The sequence below is a fragment of the Lissotriton vulgaris genome, chromosome 8 (assembly GCF_964263255.1).
Source record: "Lissotriton vulgaris chromosome 8, aLisVul1.2, whole genome shotgun sequence".
NCBI classification, from domain to species: domain Eukaryota; kingdom Metazoa; phylum Chordata; class Amphibia; order Caudata; family Salamandridae; genus Lissotriton; species Lissotriton vulgaris.
The window spans coordinates 54616346-54640331 of NC_141696.1; positions in this window are offsets into that span (position 1 = coordinate 54616346).

Consider the following 23986-nt stretch of genomic DNA (forward strand, 5'->3'; position numbering starts at 1 on the left):
TGTTCATGGTTTCAAAAATTATACTCTGTATTTTAGAGTGGGTGTATCAAGTGTTATATTAGGGTCTGATGAGGTGCATCAGATTTTCACATGGATGATGTCATCAGTGATGTCATTTGAGAAGTCATCAGAGATGCCATCAGTGATGTTACTGACCATGTCATGAATGATGTAATAAGTGACGCCATCAGCAGTGCATTGCGGCGGCACTAGTTAGCTCAACTAACTATAACAGGGGAATTTCTATGGTTTTCTATGAGTGAAATGTCCTACTAACTATAAAGTCCCTGACACCTATGTTTTTTTCAGTGAATATCTAAGGTTTTTAAATGCTAATTTCTAAAATTATAATGTCACCAGTTTTCCATCGATACTAAGCATGGGCGGAAAATCCGTTACGCTCGCGGATTTTGCGGATTTTCGGGAAATCCGCAATCCGCGAGATTTGCGGATTTCCCGCAAAATCCGCAAATTCGCACGCAGCGGATTTTTTTGGCGGCGCGCGGCGTTGGTGATACAATTTTTGCGGCGCGCGGCGTTTATCATCGTTTGCCGAGTTGTTTTTTTCGATAGTTTGCGAGTGCTGCGCCATTTTGGATCTTGCTGTGTGATCCCACGGGAATTGGCGAGCGCGATTACGTCATCGCGGCTTGCCAGCGATAGTTTGTCAACGCGAGTACGGCGAGATCACGTCTCGCGGTACTTCGCAATTGCGAGATTTGAGATGCGGCGAGCGAAAATATAAATTTGCAATTCTGCACAAGAAATCCACCAGCAAGCAGCATAAACCTTCTAGAAATGATGATTTTTATCTGAATAACTCCTTAGTTTGACATTTGCCTGCACTTTTGTAGCGAGGAGTCCATTTTGGGGAGGGGGGCAGGGGGGTGGGAGGAAGGAAGTGCCCCACAGTCTTCAACTTCCTGTTCCTGTTCAGCAGGCTCCTCCCAGTGCTTTGTCCATCTCCTGGTTACTTTTCATTTGGGTCTGGAGCTGGAAGGATTACTTTTTGTGGATGCTGCTGGATATTTGGATTTGAGGCCTTTTTGACTTTCTTTGGATCACTGTTGGATTAGAAATTTTACAAGTAAGTTTGTTTGGGGCAATACAGTTGCTGCAATTAAAATTTTGGAATTTTCGATTTTTGGGCTGTTTTGGGGCCTTTTGCCCAGGGGTACTCAGTGGTGGGTGGACTGAGTCTTTCTGTGGGGTGTCTTGAATTTAAACATCATGGAGGGGCTGGATGGCTTGGGATTGTGCTTATTTTTCAGTGATTTTCGTTTTTTTGGGCTGTACTTGTGGCCTTTTCACCAGGGGTAGTGAGTGTTGCATGGGCCTAGTCTTTCTGTGGGGTGTCTTGAATTTAAACATCATGGAGGGCATGGATGGAATGGGATTGTGCTGATTTTTCTGTGTTTTTCGATTTTTGACCTGTTGTTGGGGCCTTGACCAGGGGTAGTGAGTGGTGCATGGGCCTAGTCTTTCTGTGGGCTGTCTTGAACTTTAACATCATGGAGGGCATGGATGGAATGGGATTGTGCTGATTTTGCAGTGTTTTTCGATTTTTGGGGGTGTTCATGGGGAGGGACATGCCATGTGGCTGGTGGCCATTTTGAGTGCAGCTACAGGCACTGGCCATGTGCTGGCAGGCAAGTGGCCATTTTGAATGCAGGCTTTGTTGTTAGGCCTCCAACCATTTTGCCTACTTTTCAACCTTTATTTATGCCCAGGGGTAGTGAGTCTTGCATGGGCCTAGTCTTTCTGTGGGTTGTCTTGAATTTAAACATCATGGAGGCCATGGATGGAATGGGATTGTGCTGATTTTGCAGTGTTTTTCGATTTTTGGGGGTGTTCATGGGGAGGGACATGCCATGTGGCTGGTGGCCATTTTGAGTGCAGCTACAGGCACTGGCCATGTGCTGGCAGGCAAGTGGCCATTTTGAATGCAGGCTTTGTTGTTAGGCCTCCAACCATTTTGCCTACTTTTCAACCTCTTTTTATGCCCAGGGGTAGTGAGTCTTGCATGGGCCTAGTCTTTCTGTGGGTTGTCTTGAATTTAAACATCATGGAGGGCATGGATGGAATGGGATTGTGCAGATTTTTCAGTGTTTTTCGATTTTTGGGGGTGTTCATGGGGAGGGACATGCCATGTGGCTGGTGGCCATTTTGAGTGCAGCTACAGGCACTGGCCATGTGCTGGCACTGGCAGGCAAGTGGCCATTTTGAATGCAGGCTTTGTTGTTAGGCCTCCAACCATTTTGCCTACTTTTCAACCTTTATTTATGCCCAGGGGTAGTGAGTCTTGCATGGGCCTAGTCTTTCTGTGGGTTGTCTTGAATTTAAACATCATGGAGGCCATGGATGGAATGGGATTGTGCTGATTTTGCAGTGTTTTTCGATTTTTGGGGGTGTTCATGGGGAGGGACATGCCATGTGGCTGGTGGCCATTTTGAGTGCAGCTACAGGCACTGGCCATGTGCTGGCAGGCAAGTGGCCATTTTGAATGCAGGCTTTGTTGTTAGGCCTCCAACCATTTTGCCTACTTTTCAACCTTTATTTATGCCCAGGGGTAGTGAGTCTTGCACGGGCCTAGTCTTTCTGTGGGTTGTCTTGAATTTAAACATCATGGAGGCCATGGATGGAATGGGATTGTGCTGATTTTTCTGTGTTTTTCGATTTTTGACCTGTTGTTGGGGCCTTGACCAGGGGTAGTGAGTGGTGCATGGGCCTAGTCTTTCTGTGGGGTGTCTTGAATTTAAACAGCATGGATGGAATGGGATTGTGCTGATTTTGCAGTGTTTTTCGATTTTTGGGGGTGTTCATGGGGACAGGCCATGTGGGTGGGGGCCATTTTGAGTGCTGGTACAGGCAGGCCCTGGCCATGTGCTAGGAGGCAAGTGGCCATTTTGAATGCAGGCTTTGTTGTTAGGCCTCCAACCATTTTGCCTACTTTTCAACCTTTATTTATGCCCAGGGGTAGTGAGTCTTGCATGGGCCTAGTCTTTCTGTGGGTTGTCTTGAATTTAAACATCATGGAGGGCATGGATGGAATGGGATTGTGCAGATTTGTCAGTGTTTTTCGATTTTTGGGGGTGTTCATGGGGAGGGACATGCCATGTGGCTGGTGGCCATTTTGAGTGCAGCTACAGGCACTGGCCATGTGCTGGCACTGGCAGGCAAGTGGCCATTTTGAATGCAGGCTTTGTTGTTAGGCCTCCAACCATTTTGCCTACTTTTCAACCTTTATTTATGCCCAGGGGTAGTGAGTCTTGCATGGGCCTAGTCTTTCTGTGGGTTGTCTTGAATTTAAACATCATGGAGGCCATGGATGGAATGGGATTGTGCAGATTTTTCAGTGATTTTCGTTTTTTGGGCCTGTACTTGTGGCCTTTTCACCAGGGGTATTTGAGTCTAGCATGGGCCTAGTCTTTCTGTGGGCTGTCTTCAACTTAAACATCATGGAGGGCATGGATTGAATGGGATTGTGCTGATTTTTCTGTGTTTTTTGATTTTTGACCTGTTGTTGGGGCCTTGACCAGGGGTAGTGAGTGGTGCATGGGCCTAGTCTTTCTGTGGGGTGTCTTGAATTTAAACATCATGGAGGGCATGGATGGAATGGGATTGTGCTGATTTTGCAGTGTTTTTCGATTTTTGGGGGTGTTCATGGGGACAGGCCATGTGGGTGGGGGCCATTTTGAGTGCTGGTACAGGCAGGCCCTGGCCATGTGCTAGGAGGCAAGTGGCCATTTTGAATGCAGGCTTTGTTGTTAGGCCTCCAACCATTTTGCCTACTTTTCAACCTTTATTTATGCCCAGGGGTAGTGAGTCTTGCATGGGCCTAGTCTTTCTGTGGGTTGTCTTGAATTTAAACATTATGGAGGGCATGGATGGATTGGGATTGTGCTGATTTTGCAGTGTTTTTCGATTTTTTTTGTGCTCTATAACTGAACTGATGTTCCTCTGTCTTCCATTTTTTTTAGGTGCACAAGACTCAAGAGAACCACCAGTGCCAGGAAGAAGTCCTGCAGCGGTGTGTGTGTGCAGCATAACGTCACGCGACGTCACGTCTGGCCTCAGACAACTCTACAATTCGTGCAACTGCGGCCTGCTGTCTGACCTGCTCTGAAGAAGATGGCCCCGCCCCCAAAGAAAGTTCTCCGTAGCTCCTCTAGCAAGAAAGTTGCTAGTAAGGAGCAGAAGAAGCAAGTTACCAAGGAGGCTGGTGTGCCACCCGCCACGTTTTTTGGGAGCAAAAAAAAAAGTACGCCTGCAGCAGCAGGATCTGCTGGGGACCAAGCTGGGAGCAGCACCCCTGCTCCATTGGGTTCAGTGCCTCCACCACCACGCCAACTTAAGTCAAAGCCCTTGAGTGCTTCAGAGGCAGTCAGTGTACTTCTCCAATCACCATCGACCAGTGATGTTGGCTCATCGCAAGAAAGTAGCAGCAATGTCCCTGAATCAACACAGGTTGTTGTAACTCATCTGACAAGTGTTGAACAACCACAGCCGCAACAACAACACCATGTGCAAGTACACGCCCAAGTACATGTGGAAGGAGAGGCAGCAAAAGGAGATGCGCAAGCAAAGGTGCATGGAGGTTCACAAGTGCCCACAATAGTTGTTCCTCCCGAAGTAGGGGCACATCAGGAAATCGACAATGAACCCGAGGTATCATTGGAAGCCACTCCTCCTGATGATCATTCATTGTCTTCCACATCCCTAGCAAGGAAAAGATCAAGGGGGGTGTCTACATCTTCTTCAAGCCCACCTCGTTCTGATGCAAGTGATCTGTCTTGGGAACCACAACTGCGGTCTGACAGTGAGGCACACCATGATCTGACACCGGTACCTAAGCGTAAAAGGAAGGTCGTCCAAAAACTCAAACCTATGGAGTGTGATGAGGCTCAACAAGAAGTGACAGATACTGCTGGTGATGAAGCCTCTCACGATGACGACGAGCCAGTCATCACAAAGGTCACTGCAGCCCCACCGGGCATGCAGCAAAGAGACATTTTGACCCTATCCCGAGAAGCTGCTGAGCGTGATGATGATGTCGGCGAGGAGGCAATGGAAATGGAATCATTAGATTTGGAGTTAAGTAGTACACCAAAACCTACCGCTTCCATATTTCTTCCTCGCAAGAAGGTACCCACCTCGTCCTCGACCTCAATTCGTGGTGGTGAAAGTGCAAAACGTACTGATGTTCGGCAATCCACATCCTCCACTTCATCTGACATTAGCAGCAGGACCACCACCACCACCAGTATCGCCGCCTCCTCCGGCCCCCGAAGACATTTCAAGTCTCCAGTTTGGGACTTCTTTAGTGTTTGCCCAAAAAATGAAAACGTAGCCATTTGTAGCATTTGTAAGCTTCGAGTTAGTCGTGGTAAGTTGGGTTCCAACTATGGTACCGGAGGCCAGAGAGGTCATCTTAGGAGAACGCACGATGTCCAATGGTTTGCGCACCTACACACGATCAAGGAAGCCGGAATTGCACGCAATGAAAACGTTGTTTTTTCATCTGATGATGACGAGGGGGAAGAAGGCGATTCAAACACTTCACTTACACCCAGTTCCCCTGTCAGCAGCACACCCCATGGGAGCCACGCTAAGAGTGTGGGAGAGAGTGAGACATCAATGCGGAAAAGTTCATCAGCGAGCGTAACTGGGTCGAAGAGATCATCATCATCCCGTAAATCCTTGGTCCAGGGCAACATTAAAAAGATGTTGTTTACAGAAGCGCAATATGAACGCAACCACCCAATGACCCGTCTGTATAACACTAAGCTGGCTAAAATGCTAGCTCTGGACCTTCTCCCTTTTTGTTTTGTAGAAGGGGTTGGTTTTCTAGAATTAGTGACAGCGCTCTGCCCTAAATGGAAGGTTCCTAGCCGGTTCTATTTTGCCCGAGTTGCGGTTCCAGCACTACATGAAGATGTTCTGAAGGTGATTGGGGCAGCTTTGCAGAAGAGTGCTGTTCACACTATACATCTGACAACAGACATGTGGACCAGTGGCGCAGGCGCTGATTACATGTGCATCACTGCACACTGGGTCTCTTTTTCAGGGGCTAAATCAAAGCTAAACGCAGGTGTTGACACGAACATTGTTTTTAAAGGTGCTCGGAAACATGCAACACTAGCCATGTTTGGTTTGGAGAAACGTCACACAGCAGAAAACATTTTGGATGTCTTTAACACAAAGGTCCTTAACTGGCTGTCCCCACTAAAACGCAAGGTTGGTTATGTTTCCACGGACAATGGCGCCAATATAGTTAAGGCCATGAGGGACGGTTACTATTTCAGAGTGCCGTGTTTGGCGCACTGTATAAACCTGGTTGTCCAAAAATTCTTGGGTAATAAAGGCAGTGCAGCGTACAGTGTATTGGACACCTGCCAAAAAATGTGCAAGCATTTCAGCCATTCTTTTAAGGCCCGGAAGCGGCTGAGGAGCCTGCTATATCAACATCAAATGCCAGTGAAAGCACTCATCCAGGAGGTGATAACACGTTGGAACTCAACCTTCTACATGCTTGAGCGTCTGTATGAGCAGTATACGGAACTCGATCAATATTTCCTTAAAGAGGGTGCAGAGGAGCTGAGGATGGGTGGGCCGCAATGGAACATAGTTGAAAGCCTGACACGCATGCTTCGTCCTTTTGAGTTCTTCACGCGTGCAGTCAGCAAGGAGGACTCTAATTTGGGAAAAGCTATCCCATTGTTGTACATGCTGGAGGACCAACTGAAGGAGGTGTGTTCTGTGTTTCGAAAAGATAAAAACCAAGACTCTTTGCTTCTGGCTGAGCAATTATTAGAGCTCCTACAAGGTGATGAACGTCTTAAAAAGATCCACTCAGAACAGCATTACATTTGTGCTACTATTCTGGATCCACGCTACAAAAAGGCGCTGGCAGGCCAAGCATTCTTTCCTTTTGATGATGAACATGTTCCAAAGTACAAACGTTGGCTAGCCTTGTCAGCCAAGAAGTTTGAAACAGAACGGCTGGAAATTGAAGGAAATGGCAGTACATCAGCAGGCCATCCCCAGTCAAAACAATCCACTTCTGCACCTGTGGCTGTGGCACAAGTGACCTCTCAGCCGTTAAAGACACCGGCAACCGGATCATCTACACGAAAGACAACAGAAACATTGGAGGCTGAAGAGGATTGGCTAGCTCTGCGTGGGTTTGGTTCTCAAAAGGTCAGAGGCACAGCAAGAGCTAAGCAAAGTGGAGGAACCTTGGATGAGGACCTTGAGTCGATGGTGAAGGACTATCTGAATGACTCAACAGAGGTCTATGTTAATTCTGACCCATTGGCGTATTGGCATGGGAAAAAAGAATTGTGGCCACAGCTCACCAACCTGGCTTTAAACTACTTGTCTTGCCCACTCGCAAGCGTGTCTTCTGAACGGGTTTTCAGTGCGGCTGGTGGGATTGTAACTCCCAAACGGAGCCGCCTCTCGCCCAAAAATGTGGAGAGGTTAACAATGATCAAGATGAATCAGCACCTCATACCACCAGATTTCAGAGTACGAGAGAGCGTGCCGGATGAAGAGGAGGTGGGCAGCAACATAGATGAGGGAATTTCTACTCTGTCAGGTGACACTGAGCTCACCCTGCCTGAATTCGCAGAGTATGATGACGAAGCCTTATTCTTATTCCTGGACCGTGATACCGAGCCCTGAAAATGAGACAACGAATCAATAACTTTCTTTTTCATCCTTATTCACTTTTATTCCTTTGTGTCTGTCTTTCTTTGTTGTGCACAGTTAATATAATTCAAACTTTAATCAGATAATCACAAAAACAAGCCCATCAGCAGAACTGTCTTCACTTGTTTGCTAATTGATTTGAAGGTGCCGCAGTCTGCATTCCTCAGGTTCACAAGTTCAGAAGAACATGCTCCTCTATCCTCCTCCTCCAGACTCCTATTTCCATCAAAGCAGAGGGCTGGTTTACGCCCAATGAAGAAAGACTCAGCACTTGTGGGGGTGTTGTTCTACCTCTTTGCAGGTGAGTTGACGGGTCTGGGGCCATTGCTGGGAAGCACTAAAAGTGGTTTGGACCAAATCCGAGGCGGAAAATTTTTTGTGTTTTTGATGACTTGCTTGCCTTTGAGGTGCTCTTAGGGGGGGTTCCGTCTGTTTGTGGGTGAGTTTCGTGGTCTGGGAGCATTGCTGGGACACTCTAATCTTGATTGCATTTGCTTTTCAGGAAATCCGTCGTGGCAACCCCGACTTATGGCCTAGCTACGCAGCGCGTTTGGACCGAAGGCCCAGAAATATTGCAAGTATGAGATTTTGCTTTTGGCCTGTTTGGGGGTGTTATGCTTCTTGGCGGGTGGGTTGCCGGGTCTTGGGGCATTCCTGGGAAGGTCTAATACCGGGTAGAAGTGGTTGGGACAAAATCCGCGCGGAAAAGCCTTTAGTTTTGGCACTTTTTGTAACTTAGGGTTCGTTAGGGTTAGCCCTAGCAGCAGGATTGCATGTGTTTCGGGGTGTTCTAGATTTTTCCAACTGAGTTCTGGGGTCTTAGAGCACTCGTGAGAATGTGTAATTTTGGTTGCAAGTCATTTGAAGAAAATCCATGGTGGGAAAGGGGGGATTTGGCATAGTTAAAGAAAGCCTTTGCCACTATTCTTAACTTAGGGTTCGTTAGGGTTAGCAGTATTTCTATTGCATGTGTTTGAGTGGGGGGGATTTCGAGTCTTGGAGCGATGCTGGCTATGGCTACTTTTGCTTGGTTGCTTGCAAGTAGTTTGAATGCAATCCACGGTGGGTAATGGGTAATTAGGAAGGGGGTACTTCGGCCTACTTTTACTTTCAAAGTAAGTTTTGTCACCAGTTTTCTGCTAGGCCTCGTTTTTTGAGATTTGATTGGGGGTCTTCGACATTTTTGCGACTGGCTTTAGTAAGGGTCTGGGTGGGAGCACTGCTAGGAAGATCTAATTTTGTTCTAAAACACAGTTTACAGTACACCTAGCTTGAGGGGCAAGATCCGCTACATTAATTTGCCCATACTTATTTATCCTTCAAAAGGTGACTCAGAGTACGCACTTTAAAAAATATTGTACTGTCTACTAGGAAAATCAAATTGTGACTTTTTGCACTCCACAGCCTACATACCTTATATTTATTTATCAGTGGTGTTGTAATATTATATCACTTCCTGTTTTTCGTTGAATAATTACAGGCCGGGTTTCAGTCTCTGCAATGGGGAAAAAAGGATGGAGTCAGGCTTCACAGTAGCGAGCCACAATTCAGCATCAGGCAGGCAGTGGACAGGGTGTCTTCTGGTGACCAACATCGATGGACGAAGCGTCGGCTGCAATGGAGGAGTGCCGCTAATAGGAGGATTTTTTTTCTGCAGGCAACTTACTTACCACTTCCAACAGGACCACTACAACCACATAGATACAGTATCCCTTGCCTTTTTCTCTGACTGTGACTGCATTTCTTGGCTCTCTCTCGGCTTCTAAATTGATCCCTTAACACATCACTTAGTCCACTCCACTATCACATCTGCACCACACATAGTCATTTGTAAGTGCTCCTACGTAATTCGCAAGTCGCAGCACGCCCCAGGCCGTAGAGGACTGGGATGGCCCCAATGATGAAGCATGTCACCAAGGGGCAACCCTGGTGAGTGAGGGGACACCTAGAAAAAAAGCAATTTCTCATTTTCTATCTACTATACCTTCCAGACCAACCCCACTGAGTGTTGTTGTGAATGGATTTATAGTGACCAGCAAGGCTCTCGGGTATCTGGCTACAGAGACCTTATGTTGAATATCGTTAGCAATAATTTACACATAGGCCCTTTACTGTTGCATTCTTTCTTCCACAGTTGTCGAATGTACTACTTACTTTTCACTGACATGCATGCAGTAGTGCATGCACTTTCAAAGATTGATGGATAGGTTTGTACCCAAAGAATTGTTTATGTTCAATTGTTTGTCTATGCTGTGCTTTTTTTTACAGGGTGTCTTCTGGTGACCAACATCGATGGACGAAGCGTCGGCTGCAATGGAGGAGTGCCGCTAATAGGAGGATTTTTTTTCTGCAGCCAACTTACTTACCACTTCCAACAGGACCACTACAACCACATAGATACAGTATCCCTTGCCTTTTTCTCTGACTGTGACTGCATTTCTTGGCTCTCTCTCGGCTTCTAAATTGATCCCTTAACACATCACTTAGTCCACTCCACTATCACATCTGCACCACACATAGTCATTTGTAAGTGCTCCTACGTAATTCGCAAGTCGCAGCACGCCCCAGGCCGTAGAGGACTGGGATGGCCCCAATGATGAAACATGTCACCAAGGGGCAACCCTGGTGAGTGAGGGGACACCTAGAAAAAAAGCAATTTCTCCTTTTCTATCTACTATACCTTCTGTCAGGTTACGCAGCCCCTAAGCGCCTACCGTACTATGAAACTACATTTCCCATGAGTAGGCGGGAGACTTGCAGGAAGTTTATCTGGGGAACAGACGCGCTTCCTGTTGCGCGTTATTCTGGTTTCTGTTCTGCACCGGCATGAGAGCGGACGCTCTGCATGCTTTTCTATCGTGTCTCCTGTGGACTATTACCTCCCCCCCCCCCCCTGAGGCTCAGTGGGGAGCGCTTCCGTGTTCTGTCCTTGGCAGTAGACGGACTTCACGCGCGTCTTCAGGTAAAGCCGCTCTAAACTCTTCGGCCGCCCGTGCGGTCAGCTGATTACTGCCTGAACGGATTGTTAAGGGAGGTTCTGTGACTGTTTTCTAACAGAATTCTACCTTTGCTGAATTCCTGTTTGGTTGAATTGTGTGTGGCGGAGCACAGTGGCGGTCTATACCACGTGTTACCGTTCACATCGGGGATCGTTTTTGTACTATTAAAACGGAGCGCGGTAGTAAGGACAACTACGCGTCTCTGTTGTATAACTGTGTATTTCAAAGGACCTCCATAACTGGGCATGTAGTGAGGTAACTACAGGCTACCCCAGTTCTCTTTGTGTAGTGCACCGTGGGGTGTGTTGTTGGCAGAATTCAGTGGTGGTCGCAACTACGTTTTTCTGTTTGACCTTCACCAAAGATTCTCTACTGGGTCATTACTTAGAGAGCGCAGTGTTGTAGTTCTTGCTTCCTACACACTACCGTTTCCCTCTTCCTTTTTGTTGGACCATACATCTTTGCTTTGACTATTTGGAACCCCCTTTGTACATTGAGTCCTCTACCATGTTTGTGGTATGTTGTGAGTAGTGGGTTTGATGTCTTAGTATAACGCGAGTGTGTTTGGTGCGACAGGAGTGTGTTCGTTAACTATATGTTTATGTGTTTCTTAGGCCTTCCTCACAGATTGTGGCAGAAGGGCTATAGTATTTCCTATCCAAGGTCATGTTTTCTTGGTGCTCAGGTACTTGTCTACTTCCTTGGTTATTTAGTGAGACTATATGAGAGTAGCCTTGTATGTTAGGACAGCACTTCACTGATGCCTGTCTTGTCTTCTGTTACAGGTATCCTTTCCCTGCTGACCCTACCTTTACCCATCCCACATTTTTTATTTTAGTTTGTTATTTTTCTCCCCCGCCTAATGGCTCGAACACCCTGTGTTTACACTTCTGGGTGTTGGTGACATTTGGAGGTGGAACCATATTTGCATCGACTGGATCACGGGGAGTAAACCTGACACCTTCCAGACCAACCCCATTGAGTGTTGTTGTGAATGGATTTATAGTGACCAGCAAGGCTCTCGGGTATCTGGCTACAGAGACCTTATGTTGAATATCGTTATCAATAATTCCACACAGGCCCTGTACTGTCGCATTCTTTCTTTCCACAGTTGTCGAATGTACTACTTACTTTTCACTGACATGCATGCAGTAGTGCATGCACTTTCAAAGATTGATGGATAGGTTTGTACCCAAAGATTTGTTTATGTTCACAATTGTTTGTCTATGCTGTGCTATTTTTTCTTGTCTCCCAAAACCTTTCCCAAAAAACCCCGTACCCATCCATTTTTCAAACCCTAACCCTCTTCCCCCGGGCTGTGTGGTTTTGATTGATGTGTGACTAAATTATTATTACAGCAATAAATCCACACACTTGCTGGGGAGGATAAGGTGATAGCAACAGGCTGGTGAAGAAATCCGAGGATATATTCTTACTCTGCTTGACAAAGAACCATTGCTAATGTGAAAGAACTTCAACCGAATTAGTAGTTATACTTTACCATTTGTTAGGCTACAATGTGGCACTGTTCTACTGTACTTCTGTCACCTGCTATATTCTCAGTTGTACCGTTGAATTGCTCAAGAGGACAAACAAGATTTCATTTTCTTTTTTTTCATAGGCATGCAACTGCCACTGTGTCACACCACTAGTACCACCGCTATGAGGAAATTTTATCCGACCAAGATTGCCAACCTTATTCGGTGTTTCCCGTGGAGCCAGCCCTGGGTCTAGCCCTACTTTCAAACACAAATTACAGGCAAGATAAGCGTTTGGTGGTTTGGGGGTATAATGGAGTATTAGTACGAGAGACGAGATACTGAAGGTAGTACTACTAAAGTCCTAGGACTCTTGGATTCACTTCACTTAGTCTGTGAGAGGCACTTAGTGTTGAAAACATTTGGGCATTTACACTTAAAGGAAGAAAATGGAACTAAACTTTCAGGAAAACAGTCAACGTTAAACCCCCACCCACCAGGCAAGCAGTAAAAAACAGGTATGCTCAGATAAAGTTTGAAAAAGTATATTTATATCCCTAACAAAATAATCTCCAGCAAGACCCTCCCTAACCCCAACGATTGTCCTTCAAAAGTCCCCAAAAACCCAACTCCCAATTCCCACCCCCCAAAAGTCTCTAAAAAAGGGGCAAGGGACACTATGGGTGGATGCTGTTAACTTTTTGGGCCAGGGCATCATGCTCCTCGCGGAGCAAGGCGAGCTCCTGCTGAAGGCGGGACACCATCAGGGTAGTGCGGTGCAGGCGTGCCTTCACTGCCTTGCAGGTGCAATGCCTGTGAGAGGCAGCTGTTGGCCTTGCTGCTCGGCGGTGGCGTTTGCCTTTGGCAGCCCGGCTCAGTCTGGGTGGACCACTGTGCTGGGTGGCAGCCCGTGGGGCCACGGAGGCCGATGCAGACGACGTTGTTGTTGTTGTCGACTGCACACTTTCCTCGTCCTCCAGGGCCACCAGCCGCCGATATTCCGCAACAGTGGCCTCGATCCTCCGTTGCCGGGCCGCTCTAGCCAGCTCCTTCCTCCTTGTTCGTTTGGAAGGAGCATCTATATGAAGAAAGAAAGACATAGTCTGTAACCAATGCTCTTTAAGATTAACTCAATCATTCAGCAGAAATTTGTGTTGCAGTACAACTAGCAACTTGCAAGCGCATTACATAACTATTGAGGCCAGTATCTATCTAACCTCACACTTCTTCATCCTTGCTCTAACATTAGTGGGAGTTTAAGGAACAAATTCTACGAGCACTGTGGACTTCCATTGGAGTCGACTATGAAAGTACACCAGTCTTATTCTTCTTCTTATCTCTTGTTTTGAAAAATTGGTACGTTATTTTCTGCAAGCCGGCATAATGCCAGCGCAGTAAACTTGCACCCGAGAAAAAGAGACGCACGCCATGAGGAGTGACCTAGACTTGCGTTGCGTTACTGTACCCGTCCAGTACATGCAGGTGGTGAAGCTCTTACTTTTCTATTACGGGTGGCACTGAGAATACTCTGTTACAACTCAAGAGCTACTGCTTAATTAATTTAACTTTCACCCTACAGTGGAAATGAGTACTAGAAATGGAAAATTGAAGAAGATAAATAATCTGATTATCTATCACTTCACATGGGATGTTTTTGCTTATATATGGGATGACTTTAGGTGCTTTGCTTTTTATTGAGTGACCAGTGATACATCCACACATGAATGACTGAGTACTACTAAACTTATTAAGAGAGGTAGGGAGTGGCCACCGTAATAACCGGATCTATGCAGTGCTTGCAATACAAACTACTGCTACTATTTATGGTAGTATTTGGACAAAATTAAAAGTTCTTTTCCTTGCCTTTCCTACACTGGAACGGACGTGCGGGTGCAGTGTTACATGCTCTTCAAAGTTACACTTAGTTCATCCACTGACCGTCTACTCTCTCTAGATCATGGGTACTCACAAACTTTCTCTCAGGGGCTACATTTACAGTGTAGTTTGGGGCCGAGGGCCGCACTGGTGGGGGCGGAGTCAGAGGGGGCGGGGCTAAAGCAAAACGATAACTTGTGACCATGAGGTTGCACACAGGTCCCTGCAGCAGATGCCCTCATCCACTGAGCCACCAGACCCAGCATTTACATACATCTCTCTCCCTCCTGCTCTCCCTCCTGCCCTCCCTCCATCTCTCTCTCCCTCCTGCCCTCCCTCTCCCTCCCCCTCTGTCATCTCACTGTGTGTGTGTCTATCTGTGTCAGCCTTCAGCCCGGGTTGAGACCGCTTCCTCAACGCGCACACACAGACAACAACACCAAAGTACTTAACAGGTCTTTAAAAGACCATTAACATATTATTGAGGCTTTGTTTGTTGTAGCGCCCCTGCTTCTCCACCCTGACAATCACTGCTTGCCCGGCCCCACAGAGCAGAGGCTTTGTTCTATTTCACCTCTTTGTGGCCTTGCATCTCCACTCTGCTCTGTGGGGGCCGGGGGAGCAGTGATTGTCAGAGTGGAGATGCAGGGGCGCTAACAGGTGAAATACAAAAAAGCCTCTGCTCTGTGGGGGCCGGGGGAGCAGTGATTGTCTGCAAGGTCTGCGCACCGCCAAGGAAGGCTTGCCGGGCCACCACCGGCCCGCGGGCCGTACTATGAGTACCCCTGCTCTAGATACACATATGCTATCTAAGAGTCAGATAGTAGCATGATCCAGGTATATGGACACATACACTTTCTGTGTCACCCACCCAGGCTGTTGTCCTTCCACCCATCATTGCTTCATCATTCACCCAGCCATGCATCTCATATTCTTGCCTTCCCAGCTAGTCTTCAATCTCAATAAGTAAGGAATATATAAGAGCTTACCTCTGGCCGCCACCACCACCGTCTCAACTCTCACAGCCGCCGCCTCCTCCCCTGAAGAATCGCCCTCCGCCTCCGTGTCGAGCACCACCACCTCCACACTGGCCCCGCCACCAGATGTTCCACCTACAAAGTACATTTAAGAATGTTAGAATAAAGCACTCACTAGTCTTTGGTCTAGGAATGAAGACATGTGAAAACAATGTAATTTGTGACTGTCTACGTTAAAGTTAAAAAAAATGTCCCTTTTTCCAGGGAAGGTTGTCTTGCTGCACTTTTTGGCACAACTGATGAAGGCTGTTTTTTTAACACGCACCATTTTTCTCCACACAGACAGAAGATGGACTTCTAACAACAAGATCAAGTTGAAACCAGGTGAGAGCTCGGCTCGACCACAAGAAATGTCTTCAATTAATCGTCAGCACTAACCACTTTTCCATTATCAGTTAAACGTTTAGTTTTATTATGACTTCATTTTAATAAATGTGTTTACTTTTAATAAAGCTTTTAAACTTAAATACAATCTGTGTTTTTTGGTCCAGACTAGAGTGACTGAGCGAAAGGTTTTGCAATTTTTGCAAGCATGAGTCCAGATAGAACACTTCAAAAGACATTATGGACAATCCCAGAGGACTGCACTAAGTTGATAGAGCTATTGCTGACTAGAATCATGGGAGTTTCGCCAACCGTGCAATCTTAGTTAGCTACACAGACAGACTAATAAGAATAATCTAGTAATACCACAGGGAGTCACAGTAGAGGCAGGATAAGAATTTAGATACAGTCTACAAGAAGAGCAAAGACAATTTTGAAAAAAGTCAAATGAGGAACGCTAGGAAAAATAGGTACTAGTCTAAAATGAAAACTTACTGGGGCCAGCAGAGGAGCCCTCGCCTGCCCGATCCTGGCCCTGTTGAACAGCATCCGCCGCCTGCTGCTCCTGTGTCCTCCTCTCGCCCCTGGGGGGAGCTGACGTACAACATGAAAGAAAGAACAGAAAACGTGGATGATTGTTGCTTGTCAATGTCAACCAAATCAAACATTTCAAAAGAACAATAACAAAATATTTCCGCGAAATTATATTGATTATGGTTAGTTTTCATTTATTTGCGGACCTGTGACTTCGAAAGTCACGTAACTCACTAAACAAAGTACTGAAACGTTCACCTAGGACTGGCAGGCAGCAGTCCGCAGGCAAGACGCAAAGTGACAGACAAACTCCATTGTGATTTCAGTCAGATCAGTGACAACACTAACAGTTGCCTGCTACATTACCAGTCATTTAAATAGTCAAACTATCAATCCCCCGCCACTATTTTTCTTATTGTCAGGGGTACAAAGGAAGGGGCAGATTTAAGCCCTTGCGGCTCTTTTGCGCCGTTCTTGCGTGACTTTTGTGACGCAGCACCTAAACAAAAAAGGGCGCCATGGTGCGGCGTATAATATTATAACAACGTGACGCATTTGGGAGATGCATCCCGTTATAAAGCCCTGCGCCATCAGGGGGCGTTCCGGCGCAAGGGAGGGCATTCCTGCGCTGGAACACATCCTAATAGTGGCTGAGGGAAATCTACAAAATTTCAATCAGTCACCTTTAGGACAATGATGCGTCACACAAACCCTGCACCTGCTTGAAGCAGAAGTACGGCTTGACCCAGCATTGGGGAGATAGGGTACCCCAGAGCATTGATGGAGCTGCGCCATCGTTGCGACGCAACTCCAGCAGTAAAGCTTCGGTGACGTTTTGGGCCCATGGTGCGCCGCATTGCAAATACGGCGCACCATGTTTGGTGGTGGTAGCGGGCCGCACAATTAATGGCGCATCCCTGCTACTTTGCAGGGATGCGACGGTAATTGCAATTCTGCCCCTTAGGGGCATACTTACTTACGCGTTCTGGCGCATCTCCAGAGATGCGCCAGATCAAATGCGTCACGCAAAACTACCCTTGCGACACGGCAGATGTGCCTCATTTACAATGCGGCGCGCCCTGGCGCAAGGGTAGGCACTTGCGTGATGCATCTCGTCACGTAAGAGCGGCGCATCGCTGGAGTCACGTCGCCAACGCAATGCAACTCCAGTAATGCTCAGGGCCACCCAATACTTAACATGCTGTGTCAGTCCTTTCGCCTGCTTCGAGCAGACATAAGGAATTGAATTGACGTAGCAGCGTCGCAGAAGTGCCTGCGTTAAATCTTGTAGATTTCACGCAGGCAATTTTGCGAGGCGCACAGCCGCTGGACCGGCCACCCTGCGTACTAGGAACGCACCCATTGTGGTGCAGGCCCATGGCTTTATAACGTGACGCATCTCCCTAGATGCGTCATGCTGTAAATGACTCGCAGGGATGCGGCACGTTTACGCCGCTGTTGCGTCACGCAAGGCAACGTAAACGTGGCGCAAGGGGCTTGTAAATGTAATCTGCCCCCTAGTGTCTAGCATTACGCAGTTCTGTAAAGTACACTCATACATAATAGTTACTCAGGCCAATGAGACCACGAAATAGAAAACAAATAAGCATAGTAGCAACGCCACTGAGAAGGAGAGCAGTGCACCTGAAATGCACAGAAGATTTTGAAATATAATTTAACTACAATGTAATCGTCATCAGCGGCATTATTGGCTTGCTCCATGTAAAAAACAAATATTTGCAATACAACAACACAGAGCAGGAGAAAACATCATAGTAGTGAGTGATTAAATGGCTACTACTACTCACCAAGCCCGGGGATCTCCAAGCCGAGCTGGTCCAGCAGGTCGCGCTCGCGGTCCAGGAGGTCCGTCCAGCGATGGGTGACCTGGCTGTAGGTGCGCTGGACCCCGTAGAGGTGGGATATGGCCCAGCACACCTTCTCCCACCGCTGCCGGCGCTCCCGCATGTTGTAGCCGCCGGCCGCGATCCTGCCGCCTCCCGCGATGGTCCTGGGCAGGCGGCGCTGGACGAAGTAGACCAGCGCGCCCACTTCCTCCGGGCTGAATATCTCCCGTCGCGTCACCTGCTCCCCCCTCAATCTCCCGCATGCTGTCCTGGCACTGGGTCCAGCACTACTCCCCGCCGCCGCTGCGGCCCTCAAGTGCCTGGGCAGCTTCACGGCGCGTGGCTTGACCATGGTCTGGGCAGGTAAGGTAGGAAGAAGTAGAAAATTAAGAAAGAATAGGATAGGGAAGAAGAAAAGAAAAGAGTTTAAAAAAGTAGTTTAAAAGTAAAGAAAAATAGCAGAAAAGACAAAAATATACAGCTAGGAAAAGAGAGGGATAGATAAGAAGCAAAATCGTAAAAAAAAAACTGAAAACAAGCAAAGGATGGCAAAGATACCAAGAGGATTAAACACCATTCCCAGACACAGGAAATGAATGAAAAACAAGATGGCCGGCGCCCGTTCACGAGCGCGAAAGTAAGTTCGCGCGAGATTTTCCTCGCGATCTCGTGCGAACCTCTAGATTTCCCGCGCGATCTCGTGCGAACCTCTACTCGCAATGCGCTTACTGCGCGAGATTATACATAGCGGGCGGACACGGAAATACGTCACGCAAACAAAATGGCCGCGCCCGTACTCGACCTTGGGGTAAATTCATGTGTTGCGCTGCAAGCGGCTCGCGAATACTGCAAAAAAACTCGCGAAACAACAAGCCGCAAAAAAATGAAATGCTCATTCGCACGAATTGGCGGCTTCCGCGGTCGGTTTCGCACGACGCCGCGCCCCGCGAATAGCGCGAAAAAAAACAAAAAACGATTTCAGCAAAAGCAAAAGCAATGAGCAGGTGCAAAAGGTCAACCTCATGATTTGTAACGATTCTTTGTAGTGCTTCCTGAGGGGGCCCTCCAGAATTCGGTTGCCTGCTTGCAACTATTGTGTGACCCTGCTCTGACCTTAACTGTATGCCACAAAGGTCCTGATTTACAGCTAAAGGAGCAGACAAGCAGGTGCCAGGCTGGAACTTGAAATTCTTTCAGTGACACATTAATTAGCCCCTAATTCATTATTGTCAGTTGGGGCAGGGCAGGTGTTGTTAATAAACTAACCCCAAATTAATTCATGTCAGTTCAAGCAGGGCAGGTGGGCTTGCTTTTCCCCCCCATCTTCTACAGTGATGATGAACCAGAGGGTGGCATTGATGTAACAGAGGGTGGCATGGGTCAAAGAGAGGGTGCCAGTGGTGAAACAGAGGGTGCTGGGAGGCTGTGATGATGAACCAGACGTAGAAACAACATAGTCGCGACCGTTGCGAGCCGACAAGTAAGTTCGCAATTGCGAACTAGTACCAAATCCTCGCGAACTGGCAGAAACAATTGCGAACACAAAAAAAAAAAAATCCGCAAATTCGCGGGAATTCGCGGATTTTGCGGATTGCGAGTTCGCAAATCCGCAAAATTCGCGAACGCGAGATCCGCAAAATTCGCCCATGCTTAATCGATACCTTCCGCTAATAAAATCGCCGCAAACGAGACCCACAACTAACGCTAATGATATGGAAAGTAGGCGTTCCCATGCACAAAAAACACGAAAACACCACTTCCCCATATTTTCATCAACCAGCCAAATCTGCAATGCGATCCAAAGAGCAGGCGATAAGCCGAGTTAGCAGTAACAAATTAACATCAAACTTTAACTAGTGTAAGGAGGTCGACTATCTACTGCGTGAATTGGACCCAACTCACAGCTACATCTAAGGACCAACACGTGATAGACAGCCGCGGCCCGTGGAGGGAGTTATGGTGGGGCATGAAGGTGGGGTGGGGGAAGGGCAATGTGGGGGGTACTAAAAACTGGAGAATGGATTATTGAAGGTAAGTAAACAATTGAATTAATAAAACAAATTTCGTAGCGCGCACTGCATCGCATTTTGCAATCCGGTTTTTAGCACCCTCCCCCGCCCCACCTTCCTGCCCCACCGTAACTCATTCCGCAGGCCACGGCTGGTGATAGAGCTACTGATCATGCAGATCAGATACACAAAAAGGCCACAACACCCAGCGCCACCACCACCAGAACCTCCCTTCGGACCACCCCCCTACTACCACCGAGGCAGTGTACAACAGGACAACGGACCTTCCCAAAACACCATGGCCCCTTAGCCGCACAATAGCTGAATGTTGGGAGATGTGTCAACCAACTATGTATGAAGGAGGCAAGTCACCCATCAGTAATAATGCACACAATGCCAAGTGTAACGATGATGTGCTGCACAGACCTTACTATGCAAAGCACAAATCTCTCCATGTGGAGATATACTATTGATACTTGTAGTGTTGTGCACAGTGGACGCAACCATGTTACCTCAGGCAGTGGGGAAGATCACGGTCATGTAGCTGTGTTGTCCCCCCGTGGAAGCGGAAGCGGAATGGGCTCGTCTTAAGTACGCCACTCCAGCGTAGGAGTATGAATAAATAAGCTGGGTCTCTGGGCGTGGTTCACCTGTGGGAAGGCCAACGACTCTGCCAGAGCGGCGGGCCTCCTTGACACAGGCCCCTTGCAAACCCAGCGGCACAGCTCTGCAGACTTATGTCTGTACCGACTACTGCCTTCGATCTGCACTGCGGACAGCAAGGCTCACAATTCAGATGCAGTGGCGATTACCGATGACGCAGTCCAGTACGCAAGACACGTTGCTCTCAGTACGGCCCGCACAGACCACGCATGATTGCAGGCTGCACACACACTGTGTGCTTCAGGTGCCACTAACTCACTGCACCATAAGTCATCACCATGTGGCCTTATCAAGGCAGAATTCCTTAGACAAAAGACATTGCTCCCAGTGCTGTCCGCCGAGACCACGTATCATCGCAGGGTGCGCACACGCTGAGTGCTCCAGGTGCCACTAACTGTGCATCTCAACTCAACACCACGTGACTGTTCACTTATCCTTACCGCTGCCTCAGCCCTACACTGGGGTTAGCATGGTTCACAATTCAAGATTAGTATCGATGCAAATTGTGATAGAGACTATAATGGGTTAAGAAGACCAAATGCTGCCAATCTGTGCAATTCAAGTCAACACCACGGGGGTGTGGGCCTTTGCTGACCGCTGCCCCCGGACTACACTGTGGAAGACCGGCAACACGTGGTGCCAACTAACCCTGTTCAACACAAGCCAATCTCACATGTGTAACTGTGTCCTGAGTCCTGAATTGCAGCGATCCCAACTTCGTGACCGCGACCATAGCACCAGACTCCCTTCAATCAGTGAGTGATGTTTGCATATGGAATATATGTACACGTATATATACACATGGCTGTGGGCCCTTGCTCACCACTACCTCTGGCCTACACTACGATCAGCAGGCCTCACAATTCAGATAGAGTCCCAATTACACATGACGCACTCCAGTAGGCAAGACACATTGCTCCTAGTGCGACCCGTCCACAGCAAGCATCATCACAGGCTCATACAGTCTCAATGCTTCTGGTGCCACCAACCTTAGTTAATACAAGCCGATCCCACATGTGTAACTGTGTCCTGAGTCCTGAATAGCAGTGACCCCAAGTCCGTGGCAGTGACCACAGCACCAGACTCCCTTCGATCAGTGAGGCATATTTCAATATGCAAGGCCAGCAACACGCGGTGCCGCTAACCCTGTTAAACACAAGGCGCAACATGTGATGTCACTAACCCTGTTCAATACAAGCAGATCCCACATGTGGAACTGTGTCCTGAATCCTGAATGGCAGGGACCCCAACTACGTGGCTGCAACGACAGCACCAGACTCCCTTCAGTTTTATTTGTTGTTGTTTTCTTTCAATAATTTTTTTATATGTAAATCTATGCATGACTAAGATTATTATTTGCCCAACCCCACAAGGACACTTCTGGGCCCAAGAAGCTTGTTGGGGGTATGTTGATAATGTGGGAAGAGGGTGCGTTACCTGCTGATGTGGGGAGAGGCAGTGTCAAAAGAGTATCTCTCACAGAAAGAACTCCGATATATTTCACAAATGCCTCGGACAGATGCCAGCTGAGGGACTGAATCACAAAATGATTTTTGAATACTTATGTAGTGTGAGTTATGAACAGTTCACACCCAGGCTAGCAGAGGGACAGCTACGGCCCGTCCGCTCAACTCACAGACGCAGTACTACGAGCCGTCTGCGTCATTGTGGCTATCCCTGCCCTGTTCCAACATACGCCACGCCACTCCGATTACGTTCCGACGTTGGCCCCACATAGCTACCTGTTGCAGGAGTACTCGCTGTTGGTGTACAGGTCAGTGCCCTCAGGGAGTGGTGTACGACCACTCCCTGAGGGCAAGTTTGCACACATACCACACCCATCAGGCACATGCGTCACAGGCCATGTGACCACGTAAATATAATGGATCGACAACGCCACATCCTTAATTGCCGGTGGTGACTGGATGGCGGACGCTCCGCGGGTCTCAATAATAAAGAGTCCATGAACAGTTGTGCAGAGTGTTAGTCGCACCCTGAGCTGAATGGCTGTCATGGGCCTACTACCACGTGGTGCGGACTTGAGTTGCAGAGGGTTAGTACCACCTAAGCTGATGTGACCGCTATGAGCCTACCACCACGTGGTGCGGACTTGAGATGCACAGGGTTAGTGCCACCCGAAGCTGATGTGCCCGTCAAGGGCCTGCCACCACGTGGCACAGACTTGAGTTGCACAGGGTTAGTCGTACCTTAAGTTCTATGGTCGTCAGCGTCCTACCACCACGTGGCGCTGACTTGCGTTGCACAGGGTTAGCGGCACCAAAAGCTGGTGTGGTCTCCGCCATTGATGACTCTGGACTCAGCAACATGTGTGAGATCTGCCTGGCCGTGGAGAAGATGATGTGGTCTCCGTAATTCAAGACTCAGGACTCAGCGACATCTGTGAGATCCCCAGAGAAGCTGATGTGGTCTCCGCCATTCACGACTCAGGACTCAACAGCATCTCTGGGATCGGCGGAGTTTTGAAGGGCATGTGGAGTGCCCACTGCTGCACACTCCGGTTGCACCAGGTAATTATTTGCTCATGGGTGCGCAGAGGCCACAGTGTCTCTCTCTCTATCTCTCTCTCACTTCCCTCCCTTGACTCTCTCTCTCACTCTCTTCATTCCTTTCCTTCTATCTCTCTCTCCCTTCTCCCTTTCTCACTCCCTTTCTTTCCTTCCCTCTCTGGCTTTTTTTTCCTTCTCTGTTTTCCTGTTTCAGCCCTTTGATATGTGCTTTACACACATCTTTATTTTGTCCTTTATTTTCCAGGCTCTGTCGTCGATATCCATCGTCCCCACCAGAGTGTTTCGCCTTGTTGTTTTGTATTATTTTTGCTACAGGTAGTTTATTTGTTTATCATACATATATATATATATATATATATATATATATGTATATATATATATATTTTTTTTTTTATCTGTTTATAAAAAAGAAAGTTTGAGAAAAAAAAATTATAAGGTTTTTGGTCGTTTTCTTAAGTGCTGTGTGACTCTTTCTTGTTCTTATTACTGTTATTTGGTGGTGTCCACCATGGTGTTAAATTTTGGGGCAGTTATCGCGGGAATACTGGTGATGTCTGCACTTTGACCCAGCTTCTGACTAGTGTGTTAGATTTATCTCAACTTTAGTTGCATTAAAGTGCTGATAATAAAATGCAGAGTAGCTGTTCCTGTTATGTTAGGTGCCATTTGTAAAGCGCGCTGACGCCAAAGCTTCCTGGCGCTGATAGACAGAGTGGGAGAGGAGGAAACACAGGAGGTAGAGGAACCTAGCTGAAGGATGGGAAGAGATGGGTTTTTAATTGTTTTCTGAAAGAAAGGAGAGAGGAAGAGGATTTGATAGATAGGGGAAGAAGGTTCCAGAGAATAGGAGGTAGGCAGGAAAAACGGCGGCCGCCAAATTTCTTAGTTTTGTTTCTTGGGGTGACTAACAAGTCACAGTGGGCTGAGCGAAGGTTGCGTGTAGGGCGGTAGGGACGGATAAGGGATTTGAGAAACCCAG